A 14,698-nucleotide genomic window follows, 5' to 3' on the forward strand; every position below is an offset into this window, starting at 1 on the left:
ATGGTTCAATGCACATGTGCTGAAATTCCTTTAACATGTTTGTGACTGCATTGGGGGCTGACCTGGATCCTTCCACACCTTATTATTCTAGTAAATGCTATGGATAATATGGTTGTGGGTTCTTTGTTTTTCTATCGATGCTCTTCCTGTTTCTTTGCCAGGATGTTCTGAACTATGATCTAAGATGAAGCGTAGCTCTCATTTTACAAGAGAGATGGAGATCTGCACCTCTATGTTAATCCCAAAGGGTATTAATCACAGCCACCTTTAAGAAGGGTCATCTTTAAGAAGGATCAGGAAACCCAGTTTGAACTAAATCACATCAGACCATTGTCTATTAAACCACCACGTGATACTGTTAGCAGTGCTGTGTGCAGGAAACTGAATGTTATTGCTGGGAAAGGAAGCTTAGCTTTACTTTTAATGAAATATTGCAACACTTTCGATTTACCGCTTAGTGAGCCATATAGTGCTGAATGAGGCTGCAGCTTCCGTTGGCCAGCCCCATGCTGTTGGCATGTTGATCAAAAAGTCCAAGTTATGGCTGAAGTATGCATGTGTGGAGGGGAGCGGGGACAACCTCTCCAGCAGAAGTGTTTCTAGAAACTCAGCCTAAAAGGTCTGGCTGTAAGTGTTTTATTTGTATCCCACAAATAGTACAGTTACTGTAGTATAGTAAGCATACAAAGATTGCATGAAACTCAGCTTGGATTAATTACTTGAGCTGAATCTGCAGTTTTTATTGTAGTTCATGCTCTATTGGTACCTGAAGGGGCTAGCTTAAAGGCTGGATTTGCACACTGAGGAGACAGCCTTAGATTTTTCGCTACCTTTTTCTGTAAAGGTGAAAATAAAGGAGTGTAGCGCTTATTATTCATTTTACATACAGCAAGCAAAGCTTCAAAATGGCTATACTGCTAGGCTAATGAAATTTCCATCTGCCTCTCCCTCAAGGAGGAATGTGTAATAAGTAAACAAACACCTAAATATTTTTTAAAATAATAGCTTAAAGGCAGGAGGAAGAGACATCCGTATATCTGTGCTCCCCAAGCTCAGCCTTTTGAATTCAGTGTTGTCAGTTCCTCCTTACTCCATGCCGACTGCACGTCATCTTCCAGTGTAGAACAATCATCATACTATACAGGAAATATGGGTAGGGCTCACTCACCTGGGACTCCAAAGACCATTTTTCTGCTCCCAAATTCTGTGGCCGTTTCTCTTTTACCTTCCTAACCTGCTTAGCCTGAGAAGTTGAACACTGCAAACTTTTTTAGGGCCTAGCAAAGCAGGACCTTGATTTTGGCTGATGATCCTCATATAGTATTTTAATAGAAATTTGTAACCAAAATGATGGTCAGTATCTGTTAATAGTATGCAGGTCAGCTGTCAGGAAAGAAAAATCTAGATTTTGATTCTCAAATTCCTAGAAGCATACTTTGTTTCACAGAGGTAGAGGCTGGTATGGGGTTAGAAGGGAGAAAAGGATCTTCTCTCCCTTCTGGGTCCGTGGAATTGGACATCCACTTTGCCTGTGGTCTAGGTTTATTACTAAACGTTCAAACAAGCCTGGAGGCATCTCCTAAATGAGGCTGCAACTGTGTAGCTTTTAAACTTGGTTAGCCATCTCTTCTGTTTTTTGCATCCTGTAGCAATTATAGTGGAGTGAGGTATTTAGGTGGCTGTGTGAGAAACAAGATGTGGGATTCCCCATAACCAGCCCCCTTTCTTCCTCTTGTGTAGTGGACTACTGTTGCATTTTGTGTGGCTCTTTTGCAGCAGGTATCTATCCAGAATATTGAGATGTAAATGGCACATCTAAGAAAGGACGCCGAAAAAGTCACTCGGCAACACAGAAAGCAGTGATTTAGCTTTCACTACCTGACATGAAACTCCTTTAAAGCAGAAAGAATGTCCAATTGTGCTGTGCTTTGTGTAATATTGACATGATCGTTTTGCCCAGCAGTTATCTTGGCCGCACAGTGATCTTCTGACGTTTGTGGTCTTCTGTAAAATGCAAACTTGTGATGTGGTTGCTTTTTCTCTCAACTATTACTAATGCAAAGAAAAGGTGGCCTAAGAAAATCCCTATGTGCAGAAATAAGAACAAAATAGAATGTATTTAACAAAACAGTGGAACCATATGTTACTTTTTTTTTTAAAAGACAAAACACCTAATAATCTGCCTTAAAGAAGAAACCTTTGTTAGGTAGGGTTCAAGCACAAGAAAACACTTGGCGTGGTTTGAACAGCAGTATTTTTATACTCTCTAGCACGCTTTTGTTGGATCAAAATCTTCACTCCTTCTCTGTTTGATCTAAAGGTCTAACTGTGTTACATTAATTTCTTAAATTAACACATTACACTTGTAATATGGTTAAAGGCAGTATTAGAACTTTGTAGAAGGTATGTTTTTCTGATTTTTGTTACAAGCATTTCCTTGCATTTTCAGAAATATACAAAGCTAACTCGATTTTGCTGAAAACTTAATCGACTCCCCACCCCAGCTGTGGGGAAAACCTAAGATGTTTTGAAGAAATATATTTTTCCATGGACACTTTTTGCATGAGGAGAAGGAAAAAGCCCCCTTGCTGCCCCAGAATGGTTGATAGCCTGGTGTTTATGGTGTGCCTCCGGAATGTCAGAGCTCTGTTTTTTTTGGAGAAGGGCCTGGAAACCTGGGTTTACAGTATTCTGTGTGAACGTCTCAACTGTCAGACTACTATCCATCTGGAAGGAGATCATGCTGCTAGGTTTTCTATTCCACCCTTTCTTTTGCCATGACCGCCTTTGCCCAAAAGAGAAGTAAAATAATTTAGAAGTACTCCTTTTTAGTCTGATGCAAAACAAAAACTTTTCAAACATCTCTCTCAATCTGTGAAACAGAAGGCTTCCTTTCTAATCAGCCCTAACAGTAAATATACAGATCTGTTGCTCGTGGTGTCCTGTAAAGAACAGGCTTGGACCTGGACTTTTCTCTTGCCAATGAAGTGATGCAGTTGTATGTGTACAGAGAGGAAGGCATTGTATTTGTGGCTGAAGAGCCCTGTTTGGAGCAGCTGAAAACTCTTGCACTTATTCCATTGAGTCTTGCATAGAAGCATCTTGCTGTCCTGCAAGTTTATGTGTACTTGCTCTTTTTACAACTAGTGAACACTAGAATTAATGCTGTCAATGTGAAAGCTGCTCTGAAAACCAAAAACCCCAGTATAAGGGAAAAATTCCCGTTTGTAAGGCCAAAATGACCCTTTATGGAGGAGGAAAAAATATTCCATCTGACACGTCTAAATCCTTCCCCTTAATTCATTCAAAAATATACCAAGCCTTAATTTTATTGTTAAATATTACAGCATCTCTTTTCAAGTAGAAATTTGGAATTAAGTCAGTGAGGGTTATTCCGAAAGGGTGCAGCATGCATGCCAGGACATCAGATAATTTTGTGGGTATGTGTTTACTTCGTATGTGCTTGAGCTTAGGTATGTCTGATTTATATAAAAAAACTTGTGTCATTGTGGGAAGAAGGCTTATGGTTGGAGTATGCTCTGTTAGGATGTCCCCTTTTAATATATTTTTCTTCTCAACACTTATCAGTAAAATGTATTTGTGGGTTTCTGAATTATTACATTGCAAAAAGAAACAGACTCTGTCCTCCATCTCAAGATGGGTTTCCACTTTGTTTAGATTGGTGCTTTTTTCCCCTTTTTTCTTTAGAACAGGTCATTTCTTAATTAGATTCTACCACCTTTCCAAAGAAGCTGCCCCTCATTTTTAATTCAAGGGAACAAGAGGAGGTAGCATTGAGTATATTTCATCTTTTTGAAACATTTCAGTCTTTCTTTAAACATTCGCAGCATTGTAACTTTCTCTTGAAAGGCTGCTGTGACATTCAGATGTTTGTTGGCTGGACTTGAAAGTGTGCTTTGGATACTGTTTAGAAAAATCTAGTGCCCCATAAGTGCAATACACAATAAAAGGAAGTAATGTTAAAGACCTGTTATGTGTGGATTACTGCAGACTGCTTTTCTCTTAATGCTTTCAGCTTGCTGCAGAAAAGTTTGTTTTCAAGTTCTGTTGCAGTTACCTATGTGAAAGTAATCTTTTTGGGAGGTTCTTGGTTTTGCTTTGACCTGTAAAAACAGGTCTTAGTGGTGCCTTCCTAACACATGCACAGTGAACAGCTGCACTGCTGAGTTCGTGCAGATGTTGTGAGCTGGTATGATTTTTATAATTGCCTAGTCTATGATCTGCAATCACAGAAGCTTTGATTTAGGAAGGATCATATTCAATCATGGATATCTTCAAATGTCTTAACCTAGACCTAGGAAAAAAATCCAGCATGGTATTTTCTGGTACTCTTTCTACTGAGTTGCCTGGGATGGTTTTCTTCTGTGGCTGAGTGCATCAGATAAAGTTCAGAGCCTTCGAGTAATTGCACATTCCAAGTTCCTTGCAATGTCTGCAGCAAGCCTGTTAGCGTTACCTCTTTTAGGGCTCTTTGGTAGTAAACATAATCAGATAAAAGGCTACATACTCTGGATTTCTACTCTGTGAAAGTCCATTAGATGCCCACAGTGTTGCCAACTGACTGACTTTTGTGCCCAGTTTCTCACTGAAGTTTCAGTGGCCTGTTAACTACACTCCACAACTACTTCTCACTCCCTGATTTTTGGGAGGGAATTTTGTTGCTCAGATCTCTTTTGTCTCCCTCATTTTCCTGATTTCTTCATGTATGAAGTTGTTTTATAGGAAATAAATCTCTAACTTTTTTGTTATTGTTTTTGTTTGTTAGGAGTTCAACATAACTGTTGAAACAGCCATGACGCTTCTGTATTGTATCTGCACTTTTCATATATTTAAAATTCATAACTGAGTTTCTTTTCAAGATTAAAAACTTCAGAAAGACAAAAGAAACTTGAAACGGACCTGTATCAGTATGCTTATCTGGGAACAGAGTTGGACATTAGGACTGTAACATAGTGAGTATAGGGGAAGGGATGCCTCCTTGCGTGGTTTTTGTTTTGTTTTGGTGTGTGACTTTTTTTTAATAGATTTCAGTTTGGTTTGCTCTCCTTGCTCTGTGAAGCGTTTTGTGGCATGTCCTCTGCGAGCTCTACTCCTCATTTCTCCTGTCTCTACCATTAAATTACTGTATCATGGGTATATATGCAGGACTGTGTGTCTGCACGCTCATGGTATTTGCTAAAGAAACACTGCCAAATTTGCGAGTCATAAATGTAATCATCGCTCTAAACTGCATTCTTTAGAGACTGAGATTGAAAGGGAAAACAACAAAATCAGTGGTGCTGCTCAAGAGTTGCAGTGAAGTGTTGTCCAGTGACAGTAAAGCCAGGACTCCTGGGTCATATTTTCTGTTCTGGTGCACAGAATTGTCCTCTTGTCCCATGCTTATGCCCCACCACAAAACCTTGGCTGCAGGCCCCTCCAATTTGGGGGAAGTAGAAATGTAAAGATATAATCTCCACTCTTTAAATTTCTAGCCCTTTCCCTTGTTAAGGTAGAATGGAAAGCATAAACTACTGCTAAATGTCAACTAACCGCTAGACTTGAAAGAACCAGCAGCTGGCCTCTGCTTATGAAGCAGAACAACTGTGTGGGAGGAGATGTAAAGAACTGCCTTAGATACCCACTCCTGCTGTTAAAAAAGGACTACACTGAATATGGGGTTTAACCTTCAGAATTCTTTTGCTGTTCTCATATTCTTAACTTAGACTTGTATGAAAATGCAAAATGGCAATTGATTAGTTTCACGCAAAAGCATCAGAGGCCTGTATGCCCACCTGAAACGCTAACGTCTACTAATTCCTTATATGAATGAAATGAGGCAGTTAATTTCTCTAGATCAGTTTTGTATCTGTCAAACAGTAATTATATGGATCTCCTAACGATTTGTGAAATTTCTTTAGCAAAGTATTGTTTGCAGAGATTGAGAGCTCCTCAAATCAGATGCAATGTTTCAACATAGCAACGTTATTAACAACACTGTTAGAGAAGTATTGAAATGGCAGCACTTAAAATGCATCAGCAGCAAATCTGAGTTGATGGTTTTGCTTTGACTACAAATATACACAAAGGAAATGGATCGGGTGATATGCCTTCATGATGCATAATCTGAGATCAAACATAGTCTACAGGTTTATAATAGTATAAACAGAGAGAAATTTTAGGTTGGTAACACCAGTTGACCTAAAAGCTATCTAAACAAGGGGACAAAGGTTTCTTCTAATTGTGAAAAGTCTATAACTGGTATGGAGGAAAGAGTTAAGGCTAAAGTAATTTTTTAGTGATTCTTTTTTTTTTTCCATATGTTTTGTTGCACTAGTTCATAGAAACTCTATCACTATCAGAGATGGAAAGTAATACACAGTCCCATTAGTTCATGGCACAATGAGTTTCACCACCTACCCACCCTGGACTGGAAGCTGGATCAACAAGCAGAAAAAGGTCCTGTTTTTTGTCCAAAAATAGTCAAATAAAAGAATCACTTAACCAATGCATCTGAAAAAAGACGAATCACTACCCCATTTATCTGAAAACTTAAAAATTCTTTACGTGCTGAATATATTGGGTAGATGACTCTGCCCTCAAACTCTGGTAAATATTGTTCAATATGGGAAGTTTGTTTTTTACATGTTTGTTGAACAAATTCCATATGCCAAAAAAAAAGTCAGATTGAAACTCTTATTTCACCTGCTCTTCTTTTATAAGTGTCCTTTTTGTTTGCTGGCAACTCCCACTCTGGAACGCTTGTCCAAAGATCCAGGAATTACTACTAACCCCCCAAGATGGGGGTAGGAAATTAGAACTGGTGAGCAAGGGCTGGAAGGGTACCAGCTGGAGGGTATTTGTGACAGATAGGAATAACAGGAAGAGGGGGGGAAAAAAAAAAGATCAGCACTTCTGGCTTTTTAAAAGTGGGGTGCAGATGACTTGCTGTTACGTTTCATAATGTCCTGTTCCCAGACTGCTGGCTTAGGCAGCCACATTTTTAATTTGCCTGGTCTGTAACAGCTGCTTCCGCTGCTACCACAGAAAGAGAAATTATAGTTTCCAAGCCTTCATTTCATGCCTCTTACCTATAATCTGCTAGTTCCAGTCTGTCTGACCACTTGACAAGGCTTTTTTAATTAGTGGATCTTTTGGGGGGCCCTTAAATATGCTTTGCATATACAGAAATACTAAACAGCCTTAGAAATTCTTGATGAAAAACATCCTGCTGGGAATATAAAATGGCACACAGTGCCTAGAATAATGATTTTTGTAATTGAGATTTACCTGCAGCCCTATTAGAAGGAGTCATTTAATTGCGGTCCTGTTCTGACGACGACGACAACAACAAAAGCCTTTTAAAAACTAGTCTGTTATTTCAGTCTCTACACTGTTTTGTTAATTCCTCTCAAAAAGGTTTACACATAAACATTTTTGTTTATTTCAAACCAAAAATGAAAACTATCATTCAGATACTCTTGTACGTTCTGTGACGTGGCTTTGCTTGCTTTATTTGCCTAGATGAGACAGGTTGAGGTTTTTTAACCATCTCTTCCCTCGCTGCTGTACTGCCTATTCATTTGGCTGAGGTGACACATTGTTAATAAAACCACTAATAAACAACATCAGTTAGGGAATATGTGTTCCACTGCAGAGGGTAATAGCTCTCATGACTGCAAGTATTTTAATGTAATTAAAGAAAACAGCTTGTTTTAATTATTTACAATTGTATGGCATTACCAACTAATCTCTAGGACATACCTTAGAGACCCAATAACATGCTTCATTGACTGCTGGGGAACTGACACAGAAGATGTTGGTCGAGTTGCCCTCAGTTAGCTTCTTTTGCTGGTCTGCAGCTTTGTCGTGATTCCTCTGGAAGACAAATTCAAGATTTTTTTGTGTGATAGGTCAGGATATATTCAATAGATCAGCTAATAATTTGTCTTCCCTTGGATTACTCAAGGGACAAGCGCTGGTGTTGCTATGAAGGTCTGTCAGTGTTTTTGTACTAATTCTTTTCTTTGGATTTTCAGGTAAAGTATACTGTGCTTCAAGTTTACTCTGAATGAAGTTAGATTACTTGGAATATTAAACTGAGAGACAACATTGTAGGGGGAAAAAACCCTTATTTTCAATAATTTGAAAATCATAAATAAGTAGGGGCTGTGGTATTTTGTTTCTTGCTCTTCTGGTTTGCTTTTCTGGTGAGATTATTCGGATACACAAAACAAAGAATTCACTAAAAAAGTAAGCTGTAGGCTTACTTGTCCTTAAGTATTATTACTTATCAGTGCTGTAGATAATGGTATTGATGTTTCAGAGGATTTTATTAAGTATTAAACCTGTACACACAGGTCTCTTACCATAGTGCAGCTTTCAATTTATTTTCTGTCTTAAAAACATGCATGTATGCGCACACAGACATCCTCCCCCCCGCCCCCAAACTCCCTCGTAGATACTCTAAATACTCAAAAATCTTGCTTGGAAAGAAATACAGCTCTAGGTACCATGAATCAATCCTGCAGAAATCTGGGGAGGGGAGGGGAAAAAAGGAACCCTACAGATTTTTCAATAACTCTGCAAATTCGTCCGTCCTTAGGCTGTGACATTCAAAGGACACAGGGAACTACATAATTGACTGTCCCCTTACTCTGAAGTGTAAAGCATTAGGTGACAGGGTCCCTAAGTCCTTCTAGTTCTTGGCATTTAAGGTTGAAAAATGCCAGCACCCCCCTAACAAATGCTTGAGTGTCTCATTAAAGTTGCTTTGATAAACTGGACTTGTGAATTAAGTCTAGTATCAAGCAAGTATGGAATGCTGAACCTAAAAAGACATTTTTTCAAATCTGTACTATTCAGTGGTCTCATGATGACATTTTGAAGAGCTTGTGGTCTGCAGAATATTATAATTACAAAGCATATGCTTAATAAGACTGTTCAATGGAGTTAATCTTCAAGTTCCGTAGGAGACACTGAGATTTTTCAGATCCATCTTGTGTGCATAGCTACACCTTCACCATTACAAGTAATGGAGGAACGTGCAAGGCTGAATTCTCTGGATAGCTTTGAAAATCTTGCGTTCATTATTTCTCTATTTTATAGGACATAGTGGGGGAAAAAGCCCTCAGGAATTAAATCACCCTAAACCTCAGTGCTTAAATGTTGTTAAAACTGAATGTTCATTGCAAGGCACTGTGCTTTAATTACATAATGGCCATTAATGCTAATAAATTTTATGCAAAATGCCTATACTGTACCAAAGCCAAATAAAACGCAAGTCTCCTTGCTTTTCCCATCCTGTGCCACATATTGCCAGGACATGTGGTCATTAAAATGAATTCAGTTGCAATGATAGGCATTAGACAAAGATGCAAGATTTCATTTTGACTTGTTGTGGCTTTGGTAGGTTGAAATAATTCTAGGATTTGATCATCTTCAAGTAATCTTTAAAAGTATTCAAATAGAAATAGTGTTAGCTGAGCGAGGGAAGAGGCCGGTATTTATGTGAATTTAAGTGATCGTATTTTTCAACTGCTGTAGTGTTTCTACAATCTGATGCTGCTACTTCTCTCAAGAAGACTCTTTTGTTGGTTTGTAGAATGAGTTTAGCAGCTGTATTAAAGCACGTTTGTTACTCCCCATTCATAAATCTAGTCTCATTTATTATTTCATTCTCTGTTCTCTCTCTTTCACCTGGTCAATAACTGCAGCCCCAGTCGTCTTTTTTTCCTCACCTTTTAAATATAGCTCTGCTCTTAGTATTCCTTCCTGAGCTTGTTCGCAGAACTAAGTCTCCTTCTCTTGCAATACTTCAGGAAATTGGGCAATCAAATCACTTACTCTTTTTAATCTAAGTGGAGCAGTTCTCCTTCCTCTGGGCTGAGGACAGGAGGAGGTTGGGATCAGCTTTACACAAATATAGAGGAGCTCTACCCCACCCCAAAACTGTGGCAGTAAGAGGGTCAAAATGATGGATACAGATTTCTTCCTGTCTCAGCTCCCTACCGATATGGGAGGCTCCTGCTTGCTAGGTGCCATGCAGCTGCAGCACCCCAGCGCGCAGTGCCGGCTGAGCCCTGGCAGCCCCGGTGCCCAACAGCTGATGCAGGTGCAAGGGAAGAAGCTGCTCAGCCAGCTCTGTGCCGTGAGGGCAGCACACAGCTCCCTGGCTCTCGTTGGCGTTGTCTCGGGTGTAACGAGTGGGTTTTGGAGCACGTTAGTGTGTAGCACGGCAATGTCTAAGCCTCTCTTGGCAGGATGGAGAGGAAGGTGCTTGCCTGAGGAGGCAGCATGGAGGTGAAGGCTGCCAGCTGTGAGAGGGAGCAACTTGTTAGGGAAAGCAGGTAGCGTGGTGGGGAAGTGAAAGCATCGTGTTCATTTGATCTGGTGGAGAATGGAGACCAAATGGAGGGAGGGTGGAAGTGGTGCCTTTGTTGTGGTACTGGGAATGGCTGCGCGTGGGGAGGATGGTATTTCTCAGAGCAGATGAGAGGACTTTGTGGTGACGGGAAGGTGACATGAGGAGGGGCTGAGTGATGGCTGGATGGCAAGTTGCACAGAAACAACAAATAACACTTAGATACTGTCTGGCTATAGCAATTTAGAAAATGCCTGGACTTAGTAAGTGGGAGGATGGTGGGGTCAGCCAAAAGACTGTGAAGAAATTTAATTAAAAATAAATAAATAAATGTAAGCTTGTAGCTAAACTAACATACAGTAGTCAGGGTTCTTTCTTGTGTCCCCAGCCCTTCACCGCATATGGGATGAGGAGAGTATGGTTGTTTCTCGGTGTGATCTTTGTGGTGGGTTGTTTTTTTTCTTACATTGTTCTTGACTAGTCTTCCTCGAACCCTTTATAATTATCAGTGTTGATACCGTGGAGTTGTTTTGTTCTCTAGCGAAAGGATTTCTGGCCTGTCGTTCCTGGAGACCATCATTAGAGCGAGGAGGGCGAGGGTGGGCACCGAGGGAGAAGGGCCTTGGCCCCGTGGTGGGTTTGGGCAGGCGGAGGAGAGGCTACCGCACTGAGTGGGGAGAAAGCAGGACTTCTGCGCACGGTGCCTACGGCCCTGGGACTCCTGGGGCCGCCACGGCACAACAGGCTGGTGCAGCACCAGTGCGTGGTCTTCCCAGGGACGTTCCCGTGGTGGTGCAGCTGGGTAATGCCTGCTATATTGGACTCTGAGCAGCTAGATTTTATCCTCAAGTGCAAAATCTATCTTCTGCTGATACCAGGGAGTGAAAAGGGGTGGGGGGTCATGTCTTGAAAGAGTTTTTAAAATAAACTTACAAATCAGGGTATTTAATTATGTTTTTAGCCTTTTCATTATGTAATCTTTCCTATGTTCTGCTTATCTTAGGTTAGTGTTTCTGCTGAAAGACTTGAAGACTTTGGTTGAATTTGGGTGGTTCTGTTGCTTGTTACCAGATATGTGGAGGCAGCCTCGTGTAAAAGAAAAAGGGCTATTATAAGCAGAGGCTTTGTAAGAATGCTGTATGTTGATGAGCAGTAATTATCAGAGCTGTAAGCGTTTTGAAAACCTTACTGATTTTGAAAACCTCACTTTTATGTCTCTGCTTCCAGCATTCCCAGTCTGATGGGAGCTTGTTAAAACTGATGGGAGTTATTGTTAAGAGCAGCTACTTTTGCTACTAAGTCTTAATAGACTGGAATGATTTCTATCCACACCTAAAATAATTGATAGCTTTCAATCTTTCATGCTGTTGTAGTAAGCATCCTTTTTATGTTTAAATTAATAAGAAGCTCAATCAGTCATGAATCTTCCTATAGTCAGCTGCGCTTTAGCCCAGCTTCCTGATTAACTGACTAGTTTCAAACAGAAAATCGTGTTCTGCCTTTCTCTTCCTCTCTGCTGGTCTGTGTTCACCTCCGTACTGATCTCGCAGCTCAGCAGCAGACCCGTTCCAGCTCGGTGATGAGTGCCAGTCACGATAGCGTTACAAGCCAAAAGTAGTAAACTTGCTATGAAAAGCTTGCAAACTTGGAAGTGCTTAGGTGCCAGGGTTTTAAACTCATTGCAACTTTTTAAATGACACCCTGGGGGAAGACTCTTTTAATAGTAAACACATTCAAACATGTTTGAGTTTAAAAAAAAAAAAAAAAAAAAAGCTGGTTTTACTTTGTTTTGATTGCATGTGTACTATAGCACTATCAGGAGATGATTTAGAGCAAGAGCCGTGAGCTCTTAGCTTGGATCTTGCTGAACCTAGGTTCTTCATGACTGAAACTGTTTTTTAGACTTCATGGAAGCTCCCCCTCCTACCCGTCATGACGCTTTGCAGTTCAAAATGAGCCGTCGGTTAAGCAGCGCTTGTTGAGCTTACTGAATAATCAAATATAATTTCAACTTTTCTTGAAACGTTCATTCTGGCTTTTGCTTTTGAAACGACACGTGCCAGTGTGCGACTTTTCTCACTGGTGGTTTCTACATGCAGTCTCTTTTCCGTGAGAAAATGGGATCTGTGTGCCTTTGTCTGGGGCTGGCTCGCAGGCCTGTTTTGGCAGGAGCGCGGACTGTCGAGGCACTCGGGAGGAGGGGCCGCCCGCTCCCTGTCAGCTTCTCCGGCAGCTGTAATTTTTGTCCACTCAGCAGTACTGCAGGGGCTTAGAAAAGGGGGAGAGCTCATAGCTGTTGAAAGTCAAACTCTTAAAATAACTGCCAAACTCTAACAGTTTTGAGGAAGGTGAGTGCATGTATGGGGAGAATCTACAAGTGTTTTAGCTAAAAAGAGCTATAGGTTTAAGGTTTTAGAGAATCTCAGTTTCATGTAATTGCATGCCTTTTCCCCATATATCTGTACCGGCAATGTTATTGTGTTTATAGGCTTGTTTACTGTGTGTTTACTGAATTTTTTAAATCTTGATGAAAACTATTTCTTTAGTGTTTGAGACCTGATTCTTTCCAATAAACAGATTAAATTAAAACATTTAAAGTCTTTTTTTAACTTTTCTTCTAATCCTCCACTACAGTCTTCCTTCCCAAACTGTGTGCTTTCAGTCACCATGGGAGGTAGCCAAACAAAAATTAGTTAATTTTTTTTATAATAGATGACAGATCCCTTCATATTAGAGAAAGCATTTTTCCTCTTCAGCATTTTATGGAATATTAATGTTGATCTCCCCTCCTCATTTCAGTAGGCTATTTAAGCTCAGTGCTCATACTGTGAGTTGTTAATTAATCAGTGTGACAGATGAAGCAAGTATCCAGCTATGAAAGAAATCCTTACTTCAGTGACTAACAATAAGGATGTGAGCGTGAGAGATTTAAAGGGTGGGTGGGTGTTGTTTTTTTTTGTTTTTTGGTAAATGTGTGATAAGGAGTCTTAAGCTGTTTGAGGTAGTGGTGTTTTTTCACACAGTTTATGTCTCTGCACAGACATTAAAGGATTCATCAGTATTTTGCCTTGAAAAGTCTAGACAGGAGTTAAAAGAGCCTCTCCTACAGTTTGAAGAGATCCTGTTTCCCATAATTAATAACAGGAAGCAAGTAAATAAGGCTTTACTTACACATGAAACTGCAACAGTAATGTACCCAGAAACATTAGCTCCTAGCTGGGAAACGTAGCTGAGGCCTGTTGGTATTATGTACAGGAAAAGATTACTGTGCAAGCACATTAAAGCTTTGCTTGAGTCTAATTCAGTTATGTGATAGCAGACTAAAAGTCCAAGAGTAAAGATAATGCCTTTTAATTATTGATAGTGATCCCTGACCTTTGTTTACATCTGTATTATAGTCCAAGAACTCTTCCCTCTGTCATTATTTGAAACTCTTTGAACTCAAAAGGAGATTTTCATGTTTATTTAAAAGCTACCAGGAGGCATTTCAGACATTTCCTGGAACAAACTGTATATATGTATTTTAGGAAGATAAGAAATGAAAGGAAATTGAGGAAAAGCTTTTAATTTTCTTTCTTTTTGAAGACAGTATTGTCCCTTCAAAGATATCTTTATAGAAAGTAGTGTGTGGGGGGGGGGGGGAACCCTCCCGCAAACCCCAAATTCCTCTCGTTAGAAGCATGTAAACAACCGAAGGGGCGTAATTCTCATCTCCGCTGCACCACTGCAAACCCAGACCACTGCTGTTTGTCTGACTGAGCTATTGAGATCAATTAAGTCATTCCACATTGCAGTGCTAAAAATTCAATCTTGCCCTCACCTGATGTGCTTATAACTTTGGAGGCAAAGAAGGGGCTTGTGGAAGGGTGGGGGTAGGATGTTTTTTGTGACTTCTTAATGTGATATTCAGAAGCACTGGAAAGCAGGTTTAACTCGGTGTTTGTGCTGGAACTTAAGTCTGAGCCAGCTGAATTATGGGTTCATCATCTGACATGTCTACTGCATGATACAATTGTATGATACAGACTGTATGCTATCTTACTGCTGACCTTGAGAAGAGCAGTTAAGGTTTCGCTGATTCTTAGACACACCAGGCAGTAAATCCCTACTTTAGCTGTTTAATTTACAGTTAGCTACTAGAACTAAATTGTTTTTTTTCCCTTGTAGAAAACTCAACAGCAGATCTAGTGAAAATGACAAGATAGGCAAAAATAAGCCTATTTGTGCAGCTAATATGTTTTTCCTTTTCTTTATGTTTTAGAAGATTAACAGCCGTTGCTGTACAGGAACATGGTGATGAATACTAAATAGTCAGTCCATAAGGCATTTTGGAAG

The 14,698-nt window shown here is 40.0% G+C and overlaps 1 long non-coding RNA gene across 6 annotated transcripts in view; it reads right to left on the minus strand.

The window, feature by feature from the left end:
* Positions 1–14,698, minus strand: part of LOC104140803 (uncharacterized) — a 65,960-nt gene that overhangs the window by 26,354 nt on the left and 24,908 nt on the right. For all 6 annotated transcript variants that reach the window (XR_011142475.1, XR_011142474.1, XR_011142477.1 and 3 more), the window contains exon 2: positions 7,765–7,878. This is a non-coding gene — a long non-coding RNA (uncharacterized lncRNA). The remainder of the gene's footprint in view (positions 1–7,764; positions 7,879–14,698) is intronic.

The sequence above is a fragment of the Struthio camelus genome, chromosome 8, assembly GCF_040807025.1.
Source record: "Struthio camelus isolate bStrCam1 chromosome 8, bStrCam1.hap1, whole genome shotgun sequence".
NCBI lineage: Eukaryota > Metazoa > Chordata > Aves > Struthioniformes > Struthionidae > Struthio > Struthio camelus.